This window comes from Eulemur rufifrons, chromosome 28, assembly GCF_041146395.1.
Source record: "Eulemur rufifrons isolate Redbay chromosome 28, OSU_ERuf_1, whole genome shotgun sequence".
Lineage (NCBI taxonomy): Eukaryota > Metazoa > Chordata > Mammalia > Primates > Lemuridae > Eulemur > Eulemur rufifrons.
Window position 1 is genome coordinate 18,810,311 of NC_091010.1, and position 21,703 is coordinate 18,832,013.

The 21,703-nt window shown below is 58.9% G+C and overlaps 1 protein-coding gene across 1 annotated transcript in view; it reads left to right on the forward strand.

The window, feature by feature from the left end:
- ZMIZ1 (zinc finger MIZ-type containing 1) overlaps window positions 1–21,703 on the forward strand; it is a 224,983-nt gene that overhangs the window by 31,253 nt on the left and 172,027 nt on the right. Inside the window, exon 2 of the mRNA XM_069461150.1 lies at window positions 14,213–14,320. The gene's annotated coding sequence lies outside the window, so the exon portion shown is untranslated. The remainder of the gene's footprint in view (window positions 1–14,212; window positions 14,321–21,703) is intronic.

The following is a 21,703-nucleotide window of genomic DNA, read 5'->3' on the forward strand; positions in this document are numbered from 1 at the left end:
GAGGTGGGCTGTGGGGATGCCTGCGGGGGGGTGGGCAGCGGGTGGGGGTACCATAAACAGGAAAAGTTTTGCTCAACCGCTTTAAGGAAGAGCAGGAGGGAAGTGAGAGTGGGAGGCCAGTGAGGGGCTGCTGCCCTCGCCCAGGCGAAGGAGCTGGCGAGAAGCGGGCAGATCTGCACACAGGGAGGGAGCGCTGAGGAAGTGGCAGATGGCCTGGCCCGGGGGGAGCGTCACCATCAAGGATGGTTCCTTGACTTTTGGATTAGGTGCCTGGGTCGGTGGGTGCAGAGGCTGGAGGAGGACCGGGCTCTAGGGGTGGGAGGGCAGTGGGCAGTGCCATTCTGGACACAGGTTTGCGGCGCCTGCTGACATCGAAGTGGAGAGGGGAGGCCAGGGGAGGAGCTGCACGGGGCGCACCAGGGCCCGGGCTGACACAGCTCTCCCTGGGGCTCTGTGCCAGCCTTGAGCCAGGCGTGTGGGCTGTGCTTCCCCTGGGGCCTGGCCTGGGGTTCTGTCCCAGTGCATCCTAGACGAGGGCCTTCCTCTGGTCCCCCGGCTTGGAGGCGGGTGTGGGCCGGGCCTGCAGGCTCGTGCAGAGTCGAAGGCTCTGCCCAGAAGGCTGAACCTGGAGGAGCCAGGGGTGCCCTGCCGTGGACGCCGGGGCATGGTTTGCCGTCGGCTGGACCCCTGAGCCCTGGGTGTCTGTCACCACCAACTTCCTACTCAGCTGCATTGACTTCTTGTTGTGAAGTAGCAACTGCCCCTCGCGTGCCTGGACTGGGATGCGGAGCACAGAAGGAGTAGGAACATGTTTGGGGATTTTTCACAGCAGACCTGGTTCCCCTTCGTCCTGTCACCACCCAGTGTCGTGACCTTGATGATGTCCCCTGCCCTCTGTAGGCCTCGGAATCCCCCCGAGACCTCAGGATGGAGTGGAAGTTCCCCTTGGGGTCCCCACAAAACAAGCTGCCCTCTGATGACGGGGGTCTGGTATTGAGGGGGCGCTGGTGTGCATAAAGGCCTGGAGGCTGCACTGTGAAGGCGCCTTGCCAGGACCCAGGATGCGTGTGGCACAGAGGTCACAGGAAGGACTGTCACTGGAGGTGAGGCGAGAAGGAGCGTCAGAGGGAGCAGTTTACCATATAAGCCGTTCTGCCCTCAGGAAAACCTCTTGGCTTGTTAAAACCTCAGTTTTGCCACCTGCAAAGTGGGGCAATAAACATCCCTGACCTCGCAGGGATGAATACGACTGAGGTAGTGTAAGGAGAGGGGCCAGCACAGCACCTGGTGGCAGATGCCTTCGATCCAGTGGTCACCTTCACTCCCTGTCCTCCAGTTTATAGCTGGAATACAAATTTCAGGGGAGAGCTCTTTGCTGTTGGGGCTTCCTGTGAGAGCCACAGCCCCGGGCCTGGGAGCCCTGCCAAACCTAACTCTGGAGGCCCCGAACCTCACCGTGGCCGTGGGGACAGGCCACCGCGTGCTGAGCATCCGTCGTAGGTGTCACTAGCAGAGGCGCGTTGGGCTTTTAACCAGAGGCGGTAATGAGATTTCTGAAATCAGGCCAGTTTCATGTTTGATTTCTCAAAGTAACGATGGGCTTTGATTTCCTATCAGCATTGATGTTGTTGTTGTTGTTGTGTTATTGTGGGGCGTTTGTGTGTGTGTGTGTGTGTATGTGCGTGTTAACTGCTATGGGTTTTAGAGCCGCGGTGGTAAGTGAGGAAAATAGCAGATGCTGGATCCAATTGCCACCAAACTGTCTTGAAATCCTATAAATATTTTCTAAAAAGACTAGCTTCCCGAGCCCAATGTGTTAGTTATCTCCTCCCTGAGAAACTGATTCCCGAAAATTAAGACAAATAACCTCTTAAATCACAGTTGTTAACCTCAGGTGTAAAAACCGTTACCGCGCCAGCCGCAGGTCACAGCGACTCTGCTCTGCCTAAGTGACTCCGCGTGGCATAGAGAAGGCAGCGGCGGCAGAGAAGGGAGGCCTTGTGCTCAGTCAGGAGGCCCGAGTCGGAAGCCGGGCTCAGCCACTCACTGCTGTGTGACCTCAGACCAGTGGGCCCACCTCTCTGAGCCTCATCTCTGTTTCCTCATCTGTGTAACGGAGACCTGTTACCTGCCGACTGGGCCAGGCTTGTGCTCCCTAAAGGTAGACAAAGGTGACTGTCAGTGTTCACCTGCTGTGTTAATCAGGACGGCAGAAACCCCTCCACCCCGTCCCCTCTGGCTGTGTCAAGGACAGCCCCCCATGACTGGGGCACTTGCTCACGTGCCTTTTCCACAGAGGGAGCCTCCAGCAGGCCGGCAGCAAAACAGTGCCGTTGTTTGTTCTCCTTGCGTTTGTTTTTGTGTTTAACTGCTACTGGTGGTGACTGAAGCTAATTTTATATTTAAGGTAATATTGTAAAGTTTCTTAAATAAATGTATTTAAGCAAAAGTTGAGAAATGATTATTAGGCCGGGGGCAGTCTAGGTGGCAGAAGGAACTGACAGACACCAGGAAGGTGGGCAGGAAATGTGAGGTGCTCTGCAGACTGCTGGGGTTTCCCTGAGCGCTCAGTGATTTCTGTCCCCTCCCAGAAAGCGTGGGTGGGCAGGGGAGGACAGTTGGGTGAATCGGCTTCCGGCCGCACGATACCCAGAGGTGACCACCACGCTCCTGGGTCGCCTGCGAAGGGCTGCTGGAAGCCCCCCCACCAGGGGCCAGGCCAAGGGAAACGACTCTCCTGGGGAGTTTTGGCCAAGAACCCAGGACGCTGTGGCAAAACCGGGCCCTGGAGGGTCAGCGCCTGGCCCTGGTGCTTGGGAAGCCCTGAGCGTCCCACACGCCTCCCGCCAAGGCTGGGCACAGAGCAGGGGCCCAGGAAGTGTGCTGACCAGACCCGAGAACCATCGGTGTGCTGCCAAGGGAAGAAGCCCCAGAGGACACGAAATGGAGGGGACTGGGCGGGTGCCTTGAGCCTGGCTTTGCTGCGGCCCGTGTCACACTACCCCACTGACGGCATCGTTCAGGTGGCCGAGTGCCCCAGATTTTCTAGGGCAGTCCTGGTTGCAGCCTGGTTTCCTCATCCATTGTTCTCGAGCGCCCTGCCCAAGCAGGCATCTGGCTCTGGTTTGGAAATCCTGGCTGCTGTGTACACAGCATGATCATGTGTACACAGTCATGCCCTTTCATCAAGTTCAGGGTGCTCCCTCCACCGCGGCCTCCGTGTCTGGCCAGCGCACAGGGCAGCCCCACTTGCTCCCTCTTTACAGGTGAGGAGATTGCAGCCCAGAGTAGGCAGTGACTTGCTTGAGGTCACATAGCCAGTTAATGCAGAGACCTGCCTGAACCTGTGACACCCTGGCCACTTCACCTTGCACTTACAAAATAGCTCAGGCGACTTTATGCATCCTGGTATTTAAACTCCATTCATTCATTCAGAGTCTGTGTGGCCTAGTGGGCAAGACCTCTGGACCCACAGGCTGGGTTTGCATTTCAGCCACTTCCTGGCTGTGTGACTTTGGGCGAGTTCCTTTCTCTCTCTCTGCCTCAGTTTCCTCGTTGATAAAATGGGCATCCATAGCACGCAGGGCTGTTGGGAGGATTACTGGGTTGGCAGTGCCTGGCTCGGGGTGAGGGTTCTGGAGGGCCCTCTGCTGCTCACAGAGGAGGGTTGACAGGACGAGGTGGCGGTCTAGTGAGTGTGCGGCGGGAGGCGGAGTGTCTGCCTAGAAAGAGCACTCAGGTGGGTGGGCGAGGTCAGAGTGCGCGGGGGGGGGGGGGGGGGGGGCCCCCCGCCGGGGCGGAGGAGAAGCATCCGGTGGTCCCTCTGTGGGTGGATGTGTTCAGAAAGGGTCATCCCCTGCAGGGAGGCTACTTGGAGCAGGGCTGCAGGGGCCAGGGAGGGTGCCAGGCAGATGGACCTGTGCACGCAGAGGCATGAGGTGGCGTGGCCCCGATCCAGCCACGGGGGCTGGCCCTGCCTCTGGACAGAGGATGGTCCCCACGCCTTCCCCGCGGCGACCCCGGCAGCTGAGACTCCTGGGCTGCATGGTGAGGTGGGGTGAGGTGGAGGAGCAGTGGAAAGGTCAAGTTGGTTTGTCCCAGGGGCGGGCACAGAGAGTCCTGCCCCAGAGCCTTGGCACAGGGGTAATTGTCTATTGTTCATCGTCTGGCGAGCTGAGCCGGCTCCCCGCCATCTGTCTGTCTGCCTGCCCGTCTCTCTCCTCTCCACATCTGTCTGTGCAGTGGAGACGGCCCCCTCCCAACAGCATCACCACAGACCTGCTTTCAGGCTGGTGTTGACACCCTGGCCCACCCGGAGACCCATTTATTCTGCCACTGGGGCATGGGGCCCAGTTTTAATCATCCTCGCTCCACTGTGAGATACAGATGGTTGTATTATTAATAGTCATAATTAATCAGCATCCCCCGAGGATCTTTTCCCCAGGCCGCAGGTCCTCAGGACTCGCAGCCCTGGGAGGTCCCGCTCCGGTCCCACTTGACAGACAGGGGAAGTGAGGTGACTCACTGGAGGTGGAGCTGGGTGTGGGCCCCCGCTCAGATCAGGTTTGGCGACAGCCTGCAGTGTTCCTGTTCCAAAATGGACTGGCCACCCTCACCTGCCCCCACACACCTAGGTCCTAGGGTGCTGGGTGCTGGGAGAAGCTTCAGCACTGGCTGTGGGAGGGCAGCGCCCAGGCTGCATTCGGGGGTCTTGGGCTGAGAGTGGAGGAAGAAGGGTGGAACGGGGGAAGGAAGCCCAGAGGGAGGCAGGACCTAGTGGGCTGGCAGGACAGGGGGTCGGATTGGGGATGAGGGTGGGGAGCCTGCCTTGGGTGGGAGAAAAGCCCAATACCAGCTATTCCTCCCCACTCCTGCCCCCCCACCACACTCGCACATGGTGAGTCAGGGCCTGACACTGGCTGCTTCTCTGCTCTAAGCGCTGCGTCCCAGGGACGGTGATTTAAATGCTTGCGGCAGGCGGCATCCTGATTTATGGGGCTGTTTTGGACGGGCCTGACTACATCAGCACGGCAGCACCAGGGGCTCCTCGCACAGTTCTGCAGATGGCTGCCAGCCTGCCTGCTCCCCTGCCTGCTGTCCTGGGGCTGACCGCCACCAGGCCCCTGTGCGTGCGCATGCACACGCGCACCAGGGCCCACGCCTCGGTGGCATGCATGGGGCCGTGCGTGCTGCACACATCAGAGGCTGTCCGTGCCCCTGCGTGGCGCCCCCTAAGCTGTGTTGGCCCCACGGGCAGACGTGTGTCTCCCTTGGCCTGTGTGCTGTTCGTAGGCGATGAGCCCGTGTGTGCCTGCCTGCACTCTGTGGGCATCCGTGTGCCCACGTCCTCTGGGCCGCCTCTCTCAGGTTTCATCTGCTCGTGGCTCTGGGAGGTGGGTGTCTGCGGTTGCCCTGTGTCCCTGTGTGCGTGCTGGTACAGTTGTGCAGTAGCAAGGGGTGTGATGAGGCACATGCGTGTGTGTGTGCACGTATGGCCTGCAGCACCACCGTATCCTGCCTTTTCCTCCATGGGTGCCATCCGCACTCACTCCCCCCATGCCTGCAGCACACCGTGACGCCTGGTGTAGCTGAGGCGCTCCCACCTTCTCATCGGGCTCGTGGCTAAGACTCTCTCCATCGTAAATGAGCGTAGAGTGTCCTGCGGGAAGTTGGGAGGTGGCCTTGTGTGTCCTTAGAGCATCTCCACACCGTGCCCATAAGGATGGTGCAGGAGAGGAGAGGCTGGGACGGAGGGACGTGGCACCACCCCGGGCTCTGCTCTGGGCTTCCCAAGCCATGAGCCCACACTTACCCTGGGCCAGGCCTTGAGGACAGCCCCGTGTCACCAGAGAAGCTGTCAAGAGCCTGGCAGACCAGCACACAAACCCAGGCTCTGTCACCAGTGTGTGGCCCTGGGCAGCTCCCTCTGCCTCCTCCATCCTCCATGTTTTCCCACCTGCAAAATGGTCTTAGCAGCGGCCCCCACGTGGAGTTATTGTGAGCACGAAAGGTGTGCAGAAAGTGCTAGAGAAGTCAAGTTCCTTCCCCCAGCAGGCTTCAGCCTCCCCATCTGTAAAGGGGTAATAATGACCTTCACCGGCCATTTCACTGGGGCTGTTTGGAGGGTCAGATGAGAGAAGGGTTCAGGAAAGGGTGCAGGGTGTGCCCACAGCGCTTGTTCCGGCTCTGAGCACAGGAGACGAGGGGTGCTGGGCACTTGGGGGTGACATGCAGGACCTGGATCAGATGTCAACATCTTAATCCCACATGGCCACACTCTGGCTGTGGGACTTGGGCAGGTTACTTTATCTTCATCCGAATCTCTGTGAACCCTGGACTCTTCATCTTCCAAGCAGGCATATTAACAGTGGCATCTGCCTCGTGGTGTGGTGGGATTCAGGAGAAATGTGTGCTGAGCTCCGCACAAAGCAACGGCCCAGACCAGCAGTATCTGCTGTTCTCATTGGCAGCCCCACGGAAGCACAGGTGGACGCGTGGTGAATGATGTGTTGATACCACAGCGGGACACGTGGACATGAGGTGTCACCTGTGTTTCCAGACATCACGTCCATCAGCCCAGCCCAAGAAGAATCCGAGCCCTTCCGCAGGGCAGCTTAGAGGGGCTATGGCGAGACTGGCAGCCCCAGCCTGCAGGAGACGCCCTGGGGAAGGAGGTGGTTGGTGCTGATGTCTGCTGACTGCAAAGGAGCCGGCTCCTGGGAATCAGGGTGCTGTGCCCCCCACAGCCACCTAGCTCCCCAGTGGGAAGCCAGTGGTTACCTTTGCCCCCACCTCTTTTGGGCCACATGGCAGCTGCACCACAGCTGGCCCCAAGGCCCTGAAAGGAGGCCCAGAGGGGAACATGATGTCTCACCTGAGTCAGGTGAGGCCTGCAGACCCCACTGCCAGCGCAGCAGGCCCCCAGCCCAGGTGCTTTCTCCTGCTGGCTGCAGACGGAGCCCTGGAGCAGTCCCCATCACGTGTGGGCTCCCCAGTCTGCCCAACTTCATGGCAGCTGCTGGGGTCCAGAAGAAGACGCAAAGTCCCCATCTCAGCTTCGTGGAAGAAATCAACCCCTGGCACCGAGACCAGGGCAGGGAGAAGACAGCTTATGGACACAGCCAGGGCTGCAGGGGTCAGAGGTCACTGGGCCAAGGTGGGCCCAGATGGGCAGGCAAGAGAGGAGCAGGCCCAGCGGGAGCCAGACCTCGAAGGACAAAAAGGATGTAGCTTGCTAGAAGGGACAGGAGGACAGAAGTGTGTGGGCAAAGGTTTGGAGTCCTTCCTGGGGAAAGGTACCCTGCCCCATGAGACATTTGGGCTGCTCTGGCCAGGCAGCTTCTGCTCTTGAAGACCAGTGGCCGTGGGGCGAAGCAGATGGCCTGCAGGGTGGGAGGGGCACCCTCAGGCCTGAGCCAAGGGAGGCCAAGTGGTCCACACAGGCCAGAGCCCGAGACCTTGGCACCAGCTCCTCGGAGCTCTCAACTCGAGAGTTAATGATTCATTTGTGGCCAATTTCTGCTGGCCTTTGCCTGGAAATTCCCAAGGCTGCCCCTTCCCTCGGCTCTGGAGCTCTAAGAATACAGTCTCATTTACACTTGGCTGAGAATATCTCACCAACTCTCCAGGGAATGGTTTTTACAATTACAGCAGGAGGGATGTGAGTTAGCCGTTAGGAAGAACTGATTCTGGGCTGCAGGTGAGGGGTGATGGGGACGCAGGAAGCCAGACGCCATGGATTTGAGCACAGGTCTGTGCCAAGGCAGGGGCATGGCTGATGACGGCAGACCCACCCAGCTCCATCACCCCAAGTCCTCGGGTGAGTGTAGCAGAGGTGCTGAGGTGCAGTCCAGGAACTCCGCGTTCCTGGCAAGCTCTGCGAACAGACAGCCTGGAAGTCACCCCTGTTCTGTAAGGTGCACGTGGCCTAGGGGGCCCAGAGTGCGTGTCTGTCACTGTACAGACCAGACGATCAGACTGAGGCCCAGAGAGGGGCAGGTTGGTGGCAGAGCCCTGGCAGAACTCCGGGCCCCATCTCCCAGTCCCAGCTGGCTGCACACACATCCCCCCACCCACCTATCCCTGCCAATCGAAAGACATTTTCCCAGAATCAGGCAAAATACAGCAGCCTGACTGTCCAGGTAGAAATGGCTGGGTGTTCGGGGAGGGGGGTTCCTTTGTGTCCTTCACAGCTTAGCAAATTTAATTTCTTCTGATTATTTCTTGACAGTCCCAGGCGTTGGTGGTAAACAACCGCTCTCCCCAGAATGTTTCCCTGTGACAGCAGCTTTCTCTGGCGAGGGTGCTATCAACACTTGGCAGGGCCTCCTCCCGGCTCCCTGCTCCCGACTCCAGCTCCCAACTCCCAGGCTCCTGAGCAAGCCAGCAAGCGAGGGCTTCTGGAAGGTTTTCAGAACGCAGAGCCCGCCTGGTGTGCTGGGGGTGGGGGCAGGGGCAGGGGCTGAGGCTGGGATGGGCCTGGTCTCTTTGTTCCCTGCAGCAGCCCGGCCTGGCTTCAGAGCTTCACATGGCCCCTGGTTGTAGATGGTCCCCAAGCAGCGAGGCCGTGCGGTGTCAGGTGTCTGCTGGCTCCCACAGCCCTGGTGCCCGGGTCCTTGGCATGGCTCCGCAGCAGGAGGGAGCCTGTCTCCTGAGGGCAGCTCTGCCAGGCCAGTCTGGCCGAGAGACCAGCGGTGTCCTGGCCCTGCAGCCTCCGCGGTCTGCGTCACACTGGCTTAGGTGTCCTGAGTCAGAGCCAGGAAATGGATCTGCCTTTCGGGGGTGGAGGTGCTGCTGAAACCCATCCTCCTGCCTGTCCGTGCCTGGGGGCTGCTGGACTTGTGCATCCCTCCCGTGGCCTGGCCTTAATTGGACCAGTGCCTGGAGGGGAGCAGACGTTACAGCCTGCTCTGCGCTCTACTTCCGGTGCCCAGGCCCCCACCCCGCACGGCCAGTAGCTGCCATGCAAGGTGGGCCGGCTGTGGGTGACAGGGTGGGCGCTCAGACCCGTGCACAGCTCTGCTATGCCTTTGCCTGGGCTATTCCCTTTTCCTAGAATGCTTTTTCCGACTTGTCTGGGCAATTTGTCTGCTCCCTATCCAAGAATTTACTCAGAATGACTATTTTGGTGAAGTCTTCCCTGGCAGATCCCCCTCTGGCCAAGGCTGTCCCCTTTTCTTCTGAGCCACCTCTCCCTTGACCTCCATCAGGGCTTCTATCAGTGCAGTATAATCGCATTTTCCTGCAAAGGGCTCCCCCATAGCCCGGGTGAGTGACCTGAGGCTTGTTTATCTGTACATCCTGCAGGCCTGATATGTAGTAGACGCTCAATAAAAGCAGGCTGGATTTAATTAAGGGGGTTCCCGAAGGCAGTGTTGGATCTCCCTTTGTTAATGGAAGAGGGGGGTGGGAATTTGCAAGTGGAGAGAGGCTGACCTCCCTGCCCCCTGCCCCTGCCCCCCTCTGCAGTGCTGCCTGAGTAATTGCCAGGACTGGGGGGCCCCCTCCCGCCTCACCCAGCAACAGCCTTCCGTGCCCGGCAGGAGCCGGCTCCCCGGGTTGCTGGAGTGATCACTCTCCAGAAAACACCCCAGTGGAAACTGCATGAATGATTGATAAGAGCTGAGAGCTGTTTAATTTTTTCCCCCTGTTTAATGGCTATCAATAATTTAATACGCTCTCTGTATGTTTTTAAGAAATAGCACCCATTTTGCCGTCTCCGGTTTAGCGGGCTAAATGATTTAAGTGTTGGAAATGTGCTCTGAGGATGGCGGTTGAGCGAGTGGGAGAAGTCTGGGGGGCTGGGGGTGGGGGGAGGCGGGTTCAGAGCAGCCGCAGCATCTTGGCCTGGGGTGTGTGTGCGTGTGTGTGTGTGTGTGTGTGTGTGTGTGAGAGAGAGAGAGAGAGAGAGAAGGTGGGAGGGAGAGGGGAGGGAGGGAAGGGGCGGGTAAAAGCCAGCTCCTCTCTGCTAAGAGCAAGATAATTGCTTTTCCGGGCCCTCGCTGAGCAGCAGCTGAACAGCTGTCAGCCCCCTCCCCATGCTAAGCCTTTTTTCAGGATGGCTCTGGGGGGCCCAGGGGGGCTAGGAAGGAGCTGCCGCTGGTATCACTGAAACCCCCTCCCCCTGACATCTTTGCCCCCTTCTGAAGCTTCTAAATCATTTTTATTTTAATGATGCAGTGAGGCCGCCGTCCTGGTGGTGTCTCCCAGATGGGGTAGGGGTGGTGTGGTGTGGGACACTCAGAACCACTAATCTCTGGGCCCAGAGGGACTTGGAGGGTCATCTGCCAGTGCTCCCCCAAACTTTCCAGATGCAGAGGATCACCTGGGAGGACTTATTAAAAATTTAAATTTCTGGGCTGCGTTCCAGACCCACAGACTTCCAATCCCAGGGGAGAGGCCTGGGAAGCCGAGGGTTTAACAGTCAGCCCAGGTGACTCTTATCAGAGGAGTGTGGGAAACAGAGTTCCACTCTGTTCTGAGGCTCACTCCCTTTGTCGCTCCCCTCCGCGTGCACGGCTCTGGGGACAGGATCCTCGCCACCTCGTGGGGCAGCAGACCCACCTGTGGAAGGCACACCTGTTCCAGAGTTCCTTCTGAAGTTGGTTGTGACCTGCCCGGCGCCCCTGTGTGCATGGAGTTGTCCCTACTGCAGGACAGACCTTGTCTCCTGGGACCTGCTGTCCTTCCCTGTCCCAGCCTGGCCACTGTCCGGCTTGTCTGTGCCTCCCTGTTGGGCAAGGAGTGTCCTTCTTAGAGAAAGGTGCCTGAGGTGGAGGTGGGCAGGTGACAGCGTGCTGTGACCTGCCTGTAGTGGACTGAGGTGGCTGCATCAGCTGGCTACCTGCAGGCATCATCGCTGCACAGTGGGGACCCTGAGGAAGGCAGAAAGAGACACGGGGCCTGTCGGGGACTCTGTCCTCCCGCAGGAGAGAAAACTGACTCGGGAGAGGTGGTTGAATAAGCCACCAGGCGGGGGAAACTGAGGCCTGAGGGAGCTCCCCAAAAGCCACACGCCCACTTAGGACAGGGCTGGAACTGTGAAGGTGGGAGAAAGAGGCCCAGGGCCAAGGGCCTGGCTTTGGGGGTCCGCGGAGACCCCGCCCCAGTCACCCACCCGAGGGCGCCTGCCTTCCCCCTTGCTGGAGGCCGGCGGAGGCAGCGAGTGCTTTGAGGATGCCGGCGGAGCAGCGCCCCTCTGGTGTGGCAATCCTTCCTTTCCCTTCCTGCCAGTCTGTGGGGTTTTTGGCAGAGAGTGTAGCATTGTACCACTGCCATGGGTTTGGCAATTTTATTTTAATAGATAATTAAGAGGGGAGGCGTGGTACACATTTCATGGGTGATACCATCTATTGTGAAATAGGGAACCCCGTAAGTCCCCCTACTCTGTAGCCTCTCTCTGCACCCCCAAATTTAGCCCCACCCTTGGTCTCTGCGGGAGAAGCCTGGGCCCCTGGAGGAGATTGCCCTGTCTGGTGCTGGTGTGTGACTTGTGATCGCCAGTGTCCCCTGTGACTCCATCCCCTGAAGCCTGTGTTGGTCCTCACAGTAGGGCTGAGGGGGTCTTCCCTTGTGGGAAGGGGAAGAGGGGCCTCTGCTTGGAGAGCTCTGAAAGCTGGGGCAGCAGGAATGACTCACTCCACCCTCAGGAAGACCCAGCCCCAGAGAGCTGTGCAAACATGGATACCAGGGCAAGGCCTGGGGAGGTCAGGGAGGGCTTCCAGGAGGAGATGCCACCTGGCCACAGGCTTGTGTGTGGTAGGAAGGGGAAGGGCATCCCAGCTGCAGAGGTGCGAGGCAGCCTGTGGGGGTGCGTAGAGGAGTGAGGTGGGGCCTGCATGGCAGGGGATAGGCTGGAGAAGGGGAGGGCCAGGGTGGGGCGGAGCTGTTATTGCCTGGGCGGAGAGCCACAGAAGGATTTATTTGTTTTTAGCTTCTGTTGAAGTGTTACATCCATGCAGAAAAGTGTGTATATCCTACATGTGTAGCTCCACAGATTGTCTCGATGTGAACACGCTTGTATAACCACATGCAGATCAAGAAACAGAACATTCCAGACCCCTGGACGCCCCCATGTGCCTTCCAGTCACTGGTCGGTCCCTCAAGGAAAACAATTCTCCTGACTCCAGCAGCTGTCGGCTGCTGCTGCTCAGCAATCCCCCCCCACCCCCCGAAAACCTGGTGGCTTCAAACAGCCACGTGTATTGAATCTCAGTTCCATGCTTTGGCTGGGCACCCGCCTGGTGTCCTCGTGCTCACGAGGCTGCAGTCACCTGGAGGTGGGCGGGACAGGAGGGTCGAGGTGGCCTCCGTCACGTCGGCAGTCGGTGCTGGCTGTGGACTGGGCAGTTCCCCGCTGTCCTCTAGTAGGCTAGACCGTCCCCTTCCATGGCCCACAGTGTAACAGCAGAGCCACGGCCAGGAATGGCAGGACCTCTTGAGGCCTCGTCTGTATAACTCACAGAATGTCACTTTCGCCGAGTCCTGTTGGTGGTCTCAAGGCCGGCCCAGAGTTGGGGGGTCGGGGGGGACTCTGCCTCCTAATGGGAGGAGCTACAGAGAGTCTGGAGTCTGAGGCCACATTTACTCTAAGCATAGAGTGGTTTTGCCTATTGGTGACCTGTATATTAGCACAAATGGATCTGTTACGTGTGTTCTCCCCTGTGTCTAGCTTTGTGGGTCGGCACTGTGTTTGCAAGATTTAGGCACGCCGTGGACATCGCAGCAGGTCACTCATTCGCAGTACACCAGCTTGCCGCGCTGTGGTGATGGCCACTGGGGGAGTTTTCCTGCTGGGGCTGCTAGGAGCAGCACCGCCGTGAGCACCAGCACCGTCACACGCACGCTGTTCCGTGGCACGGGAGCCGCTGGTCATGGCAGAGGCTGAGGGCAGGACACACTTCCAGGCTGTGCTCCAAAGTGGGGTGCGGGGGCTAGTGTGCGCCCCACCAGCAGTGTCTGGGAGGCCCAGAAGGGGGTTTTAGAAAGGTCCCCACTGAGGATGGGCTGGAGGGGTGTCTTTACCTGCACAGCAGGGGACATGGGAAGGGGCTCCCTGTGATGTCCCCTCTGGCTGCCCCAAGTCTCGGGCCTCCAGGATGGGGGAGGTAGGGCCAGCAGGCCGGTAGCTCTGTTCTGAGTGTGGGTTTTCCTGCTGGACTTTGTCCCCCCCTGGGGGCCTCCCCTTGCCTTCCCTTCTCTGCCCAGTTGCTGCCTTTCACGGCTGGCCTTGCCCCTGAGGTCTGCGGACGCAGGAGCTGCGGGGCGATGGCCACGCAGCCTCCACCCCTGGGAGCTCTGGGAGGCGGGCAGGCCCGGAGACTGGGGCTCTCCTTCCAGCCTGGCCTCTGGCCACAGGAGGAACCCTTCCCCTGCCAGGGCCTCAGTTTCCTCATTTGTAAAATGTCAGAGAAAAGTCTATCAGCCTCTCCCAGTCTCTTTCCTCTCACCAACCTGACCCCTATATTCTACAATCTAGCGGGAGGGGGCTGTGGGGAGGCCGTGGGGATCTCAGCGGGCCTCCTGACTTCGAGACAGTTGGCCCGTTTTGTTCGGCTTGTTCCCTGCACACCTTCCTTGCACCATTCATCATTCATTCGTTCGTCCATCAAGCCGTGTCTGCGGCCCTGGCTAACGAGCTCAGACAGATATACCAGACCTCACCCCTGGAGTCCAGGGGCTCTGCCCAGAGAGGGCGCGGCCCGTAGAAAGCTGGAGGAGGCGCGGGCGGTCGGGTTCAGGGCCCGCTGGGGAAATGAACAGCGCCAGGCGGGGCGGGTCAGAGAGGGCTCCGCACAAGCAGTTTGAGCAGAGTCTCAAAGGCCAGTGGGGCTTTGAAAGGCAGAGAAATGGGGAAGAGAGCTCCGAGCAGGGCACCGGCGTGTGCCAAGGTGGGCGGCGAGGGTCTGGGAGGCCGGGATGACTGGAGCCCAGCGGTGGGCATGCCCGCGTGGCTTCTGCTGCTGCGGGGGCTGCGGGGCTGCAGGGCTGGTTTCGGGGCCTCGAAAGTGAAGGTCAGGAGCTGTGCCCCTGACGGGGGCGGAGAGGGCAGCGTCCAGGTTCTAGGGTAGCTCCACGTTGGTGGGCCAGCTTGGCCTTCCAGGAGGTGGCCCAGGGGGCTGCGCAGATGGGACCTGGAGGTGGAGAAGGTGGGGGGGGGCTGCCCACAGGGGCAGGGCCTGGACCTAACTGTCCCCTGTCCTCTCTCCCGCAGGACTCAGCGGCTTGGCTCCCATATAGCAGGGCTGCTGGGGCCACCCCCTTCTTCTCCTGACGCTCTGAGCAGCCTCCATTCCTGGTGGGTTGGCAGAGGCCTTGGCAGGTAAGTGACGGGCTGCCCCACTGGTGGCCATGTGGGACAGGGGGCACAGGCCACCCAGGGCCGGTGGTGCTGGCTCAGGGGCCTGGAAAGCCGGAGAGGGGAAGGGGCCTGGGTCTCACTGTCACTTCTTCCAGGGCCTTCTCCTCTCGGGGGAAGCCACACGGTGGAGGGCAGCGGGGGTGCCCTGGCCTGGGACCTGACATTCGGTTTTATTCTGTCGCCGACTCCCACTCCCAGTGCAGCCTTGGGTGGCCCTTTCTCTCCACTGCTGAGGGCCTCGGCTGTCTGATCTAGTACATGGAAATGATACAATAATAATATCCTCTAACATTATGAGCACTTAACTGCATTCTGGGTACTGTGCAAAACACAGAAGTTATTCTCTCATCTTCACAGCAGCCCTGTGAGGCCATTGCCGTACTCACCACCACTGTACAGGTGAGACACTGAGCTCCTGGTGGAGAATGACTCACCCAGGACACACACCTGGCGGGGCCCCTGACCCCTGGACTGCTCCGCCTCTGGCTTTGCGATCAGGGGCGGGAGGTGGTGATTGGGGCGTCATCGATGTCCTCAGAAGTGCTGGATCCTGTCCCAACTCAAGGCAAAGGCAGGGGGGCTTTTAGAGGGTGACGGTGGCTCCTGGTTTGTCCTGGGTCGTAACTCATTTGTGACATGATATGGCCTGAATCAGGCCTGGCCTTCGGGGTCCCTTTGAGATGGCACCCAGGGCCCCCCTCTAGGTGAGGAGTGTATTGACTGGATGAGTCTTTCTTCCCATCAGCCCCCGCCCCCAGCTCATTTTCCCAAGCCTGTATTAAGCACTTGCTGTGTGTCAGGCCCTACATCAGGTACACAGTGCAGGGGACTCTCCCATTCTCTGCTCTGTGGAGAAGCAGAGAGATCCTAAGAGATGTGGCAGCCCTGTACAGCGGGGTGGAGAGGGTTCGGAGGTTAGAGGGGAGAATTCTGGGGAGGTGACCCGAAAGTAAGTTACAGTGTGGGGAGACAGAAGCAGTGGATGGGTGGCAGAGCCCAGCAGGACGTGCACGCGCTCACTTGCATGAATGGTTGTGTGTGCACAGATACATACACAGACGTGCAGATTCATGTTCCCTCAGACACATACATACACAGACGGCACTTCTGCATGCCACGTGTGTGCACACAGACACACTTGCATGCACATACATGCTCACACACATACATAAATTTGCGTGTTTGCACTACACACAGACATACAGTATTCACACGTACACACGAGACTGCACACACATGCACACACAGGAGAGATGTGTTCCGAGGAGAAGGAGCAGTTCAGGGGTCCATGACTTCTCACCTCCAAAAGTTTCCGGCAGCTCCTGGGGGCACTGGGAGCTCTGTTTGTTGTATACTCGGGGGGAGGGTGACTGTCAGGGCTTGAGGGCCACCCAGCGACTGACCGCAGACAAGTCCTTGCCCTCTCTGGGCCTCAGCTTCCTCATCTGGAAACGGGAACAGTCACTGTCTGCCTCCTGTGGGGTGGTCATGAGACCATCCGTGTAGATTGTTGAGAACAACTTCTGGCACTCTGCCAGCCTTCAGCAATTGGAGCTGTTGTTCTCATGCGAAGAAAGCAGGTTATGGGTGGAGTGGGCATGCTGGGGACATTCCTGTCCCTGTTCCTCATGCCCTGGGGACTCTATCCTGGCTCCCTGCGGCCTGGGCACCCTCTGAATCATGGGCACCACAGGTGACCCCGCCTGCCTTCTCCAAGGTGCTGGGGTCTGTGTCATCTCTGTCCCATCCCCCATCTGCACTTCCCCTGTTGACTCCGGGGGAGTTGGGAGTTGGTGGCACCCAGCTTTGGTACACCAACTACATTAGACTCCCCGCCAGGGGACTGGCACAGTGCCTACATGAGCTCTCTAAATCCCTCCAGAAGGAAACCTTACTGAACAATTACCAGGTGAGGAAACTGAGGCACAGCGAGGGTAGGTGAGATTCTCAAGGACACCTGTTCATAAGTGTTGGAGCTGGGCTTCAGCTCCAGGCTGTTGGATGCCAGCGTTTACAGAGTTAATGCTCTTTTCCCCAGTGATCTCCCTTCAGGGACAGGTCATTAATACCTACTTTTCAGAAGGGGAAACTGAGGCTCAGAGAGGGTGGGCCACTCAGCCAGCAAGTGGCAGAACAAGAATTGGGTCCTTATTAACCATATTATAGCCCCAGATTCAGGACTTCCTCTTCCTTCCCCTCCCTCCTTCCCAAGTTGGACGGGGTTCCCAAGGGGGCTCCTGGGATTATCTAAGCTTTAGTCCTGGTCTAGTATTCCCAGGAATATTTGTCATTTTCTTGCAAATTAAAAGGTAGGTTGTTGTCTGGGGCTGCTATCTAGCATGATCTAGTAACTTCCTCTGCAAGACTCCTTTGTCTTTGGAAAGTTGGCCAGCAGGAAGCTCTTGGGGAAGATGGGCGCTTGTGCACACCCATTGGGAGGCTCTTCATCCTGGTAAAGTGCTGGGGTGTGAGACCACAGCACAGGGCCCTGGGGTTCTGCCTGGGATGGGCGTAGGGTCCATGGAACCTATGGGAGGAAATCTGGGAACGATCCCTGGGAGGTGACAGTTAAGCTGCACTTGGAGAAGAGAAATCTGTTAGGTTTTGTTAGGTTGACGTGCAAGGAAAAGGAAGACCAAGCAGAGGGCCCAGCGCCAGCAAAGTCCAGAGCAGTGCAAGCTCATTCACGGACCTTCATGCCCACACCCAACAGTGCCCATAAGAACCTCCCAGAATCAGGACCAGCTATGTCATTTGTGGGGCCCGGAGCAAAGCGAAAATGCAGAGCCTGTTTACAAATTATCAAGGACTTCAGGATGGTGACAGCAGCATAGGGTCCTTCTAAGCTTAGGGCCCTGCGCAACTGGCCATAAGGCCAACTGCGCCTAGAATTGAGTGTAGCGATCATGGGATTAAGTGCAAAGAACTGAGTTCCTGTGCAGGTTCCACCAGTTACTCACTGGCCTGGTGACCCTGGGCAAGTCCCCCTCACCTCTGTGAGCCTCACCGGCCAAGGGGAGTGATGGCCCCCTCCTCGCTGTGGCAGGAGGCTCAGCGGTGCCAGCATCCAGCCTGTCCCAAGCTGTCTGGGCCAGCGTGGGATTGCAGCCCCTCTCATGGGGCAGTGGGATTCGGGGCTCCCCTGACCTGCCCCCATTTACTTTCCAGCCCTGTCCCTGCATACCTTGGTGACCTGGTTTTTTGTGCTTTTCCAAATCCACCAGTCTGGGCAATGGAGGGGTAGGGTCGGGGGGAGTCTGCTGTGTTTTTTTTTTTTTTTTGAGACAGAGTCTCACACTGTTGCCCAGGCTAGAGTGAGTGCTGTGGCGTCAGCCTAGCTCACAGCAACCTCAAACTCCTGGGCTCAAGCAGTCCTCCTGCCTCAGCCTCCTGAGTAGCTGGGACTACAGGCATGTGCCACCATGCCTGCCTAATATTTTCTATATATATTTTTAGTTGTCCATATAATTTCTTTCTATTTTTAATAGAGACGGGGTTTTGCTCTTGCTCAGGCTGGTCTCGAACTCCTGAGCTCAAACGATCTGCCCACCTCAGGCTCCCAGAGTGCTAGGATTACAGGCGTGAGCCACCATGCCCGGCCTTGCTCTGTGTTTTATTTGCAAAGCCTTCTGTCTGGGCTGCCCCTTGCCCACCTGTCTATCTTTGCTTGGCAGACTCACTGCTGCAGGTCAGATGCCACGGAGCCTTCTCTGACCCTAGCTCCTCTCTCCCAACTTTTGCTCTTTTACCCCCTCCAGTAGCTGCAATGACCTCTTGCATGGTAGAGTTTTCTACAGGGTGCAAAGAAAGGCCTTTCACACCTCAGCAGACCCCTTAGAGAGTCCTGGAGAGGCCCCTTCCCATTTTCCAGATGGGGAAACAGAGGCTCAGATGTGCAGTCCCACCCCAATCCCTGGAGCTGAGTGAGGTCAGGCCCACATCGGGCAGGGGTGTAGATAGTGGCAGCAGAGGGTGGCACCTGGCGAGCTGGCCTGGGCTGTCACAGCCAGAGAGGCTGGCCACAGGTGAGCAGTGTCACGTCAGGGCTGTCACCACCCATCCCACATGGCTGGTACTTTACAAAAGGCACCCAGAACACTTGGTAGGTGAATGTGGAGGGCACTGGTGTGACGAGGGGTGTAGGCTCTGGGCCTGGGCTCAGGGGCTTTTCCAGCTCTGCCACTTTTTTCTCTGTGGATTCCGATTAGTGACTTAACATCACTGTGCCCCGTTTCCTCATTTCCGCAGCAGGGAGAATGACAACCTCATCACCGAGTTGTGAGGGATTCAACAAAGGAAGTGGTGTGAATCCCAGCAGCAAGGCCTCGAGCGGGGCTGGCACTTTCTACCGTGTGCATTGACGGTGGCAGCAGAGGGAGTGAGGGACGGGGGACCCCAGGCTGTGGGCACATGGGTCTTTTAGGAAACGTTGGAGGAGGAGAGCAGGCATTAGAGTTGGGCTAGTTTTGGGTTTCGTGTGCGGGATCCCACACAGCTGTTGCCCAGAGCTCTTGGGCAGCCACCTGAGGTGCAGGCCACACTCCCTCCCTCACTGGCCGCTCCAGCCCCTGGCGTGTGGCTTTGGGCCACCAGCACACACACCATAGGTTGTCTGTCAGCAGATTCCAGGGTTACAAGGGCAGGTTTGGAGCTGGCTGCAAAGACCTTGCATGCCAAGCCGAGCTCACCGCGGGCCTGGCCGGGACCCAGCCTGTGGCCACAGCGAGCTGGGATTCCAGGGTCCTCATGTGGCGTGCCTATCAGTCTTCAGCGCCAGCTGAGAATGCACACACCCCCTCCCCAGGCCGGCATTTGCTGCCTGCAGCCCAGGCCCCTCCGCCCCCAGCCTTTGCTGCCTGCCCTGACCCTGCAGCCCTCACCCCAGCCTGGAGCTGGAAATAGCCTGCCGCACACTGCTCGCTCCTACCCGAGGTGGGCGCCCTTCTGGGTCAGCAGGGCAGGGCTGCCGGGCCTGCAGGCCCGCTGAGCAGGGCTGTCACCCACAAACCTGCTGAGTGACCTTGGCCAAGTTGCTGCTCCTCTCCGAACAGCTGTTTTACAGGCCTGTAAAACTAGAGGGTTGGGACACGTCAGGGTCACAAACTACAGTCTTCAAGGGCGTCAACAACCCAGTGAAGCGGGGATTAGCCTTTTGTGCAGATGAGGAAACTCAAACACAGAGAGGTTAAGGAACTTACCCAGGGTCACGGAGCTATCAGTGGAGCGGGGATTCAGCCCAGTTTTACCTGACACCATAGTGTGTGTTTTTCCCACCACATCACACTGTCATAGGTACTGGCGTGTTTCTGGGTGATCTGTTCACCCCATCAGCCGGGTGAGTTGAATGATTCCATGGGCTCCAGCCCCACCCTAGGCACTGGCATCCAATAGTGAATCCATGTTTGAGGATCTGGGGGAGCATAGCCCCCAGTCCAGGTAGAGGTCACAGAGTCTATAGGCCAGAGTTGCTGGGTGGGTGCCCAGTGAGGGTCAGGCTGGTGAGGAGGAGCCAGAGGAGCAGCACCTCCCTGATGCCGGAGGAGGCAGCCAGGGAAGACTGCCTGGAGAGGGGGAAGGTAGGCTGGATTCCGATAGAGTGGAGGAGTAGGGCCTTCCTGGGGCCTCTGCATGACTTGATTCATTCAGCCACAGCTGGAAGCAGGAGCTGAGGCAGCTCCCAAGGGCCTCAAAGGCTGGGCCACAGACTTTGGCCTTGATCTTACAGGGAGTGGGGAGCCAAAAGGAACTGTAGAGCAGCGGCAGCTCCTCCATGAAAGCCAGGAGGGCTGGCCTCAGCCTATAAGCTTGTGCAAAAGTGAGGTGTGGTCCAGCCTGAGACTCAGCTCACCTAGACTGTGGCAGCAGGAAGAGCAGGGCCAGGTGCTTGTCCACCCCCGCTGGCCAGACCTCTGTGCTCCAGCAGGCCCTCTTCAGCAGCCCAGACACCTCTCCTGGGCCAGGGCCTGGAGCTCTAAGCCTCAGCGAGGGAGCAGACACGGGAGGGGTTGGCAGAGCTGCAGGGGTGGTGTCTTTATTGGAATCATAACAAACCTACAGCCTTTCATGGGGTAGGAATGGTCTTTAGGAATCTTTTGGTCCACCCCACTCATAGCACGGATGGAGAAACTGAGGCCCAGAGACAGGGGGCACCCCACAGTAACGCAGCATGGCACCCCAGGGTTTGTGAGGCGCGCACTGCCTCTCTGAACTGCTCTGGCAGCACAGTGGGTGTGGACGCCGGGAGGGCCGGGGACCGCAGCAGCAGTGATAGGAGCATTGTCTGCAGAAAGTCGGGCTGACACTGAGGGGCTGAGGACGTGCTGGGGACCTGTGGCGATCCACCCAGAACTGGGCCTGAGAAGTGCACAGGATGCCCCAGACCTGGCTCCAGGGAGCTCCATTTGCTCGGGGCTTGCTGTCACTAGGGCTCCTCCTCCCATCCCTCTACCCAGCTTGCAGGCCCAGGGGGGCAGGGGCCACACCCCAGAACCTGGTGGAAAGTGGACTTAGGAAGCCAGGAGCCACCTCTTTGTCCCTCGTCAGCCCACTTTGCCAAAGGACAGCACAGTGCCCAGCCAGCCTGCAGTCTGGGAGGTGGCTGGCCACAAGGCAGCATCCATGGTACCCAGGGCAAGGGTCCAGGGGCTCTGAGGGATTGGAGAGCCTGAGAGAGCTTCCTGGAGGAGGCGGAGCTCCAGCTGGGCCCTGAAGAATGAACCAGACCATGAACTGAACTGAAAGCTCCAAGCAAAGGGAACTGCTGTGCCGAGCCCCGAGGCAGGGGCACATCAGTGGGGCTGTGTGGAGGGCCAGGACTGTGCAGGGAGGGAAATGAGGCTGGAGATGCCCCTGCAGGCCGGTTGGTGGAAGAAGGAGGAGGCTGCACTTTGCTTCTAACTTGCTGAGTGTCCCTGAGCAGATCGCTGCCCCGTGGCAGCGCAGGGCAGTGGCTCCATGGAAGGGCCTGCATTTGGGGAGGTGTGGGCTGGTGCCAGGGATCTCGGCTGAGGGGAGGACAGGCTCCCCGGGAGCTGGTGGGCAGCTGGCATAGGCAGCTGCCGCTGGTCCTACGGCTTCTCACCGGCTGGGGAGAGTTGACCTAAGATGTCTGGGGTTTGCCAGCCGGGCCAGCCCGGGAGAATGGGGATGAAGCCCTGGGGCAGACACGCCTGTGGGCTAAGGGTCCAGCTCCCAGGTAGACCTCCAGAGGTGGGGTGCTCTGAGAGATTTGCTTTCCCGCTCTTCCCTGTGACCGACTGTGCCTCCTTTCCTCCCGCTGGGCCTCCCCAAGGCTGTGGCCGGCCCAGACCCTGACCCGGAGGAGGTGCCCTTTTGAGTGCCTGT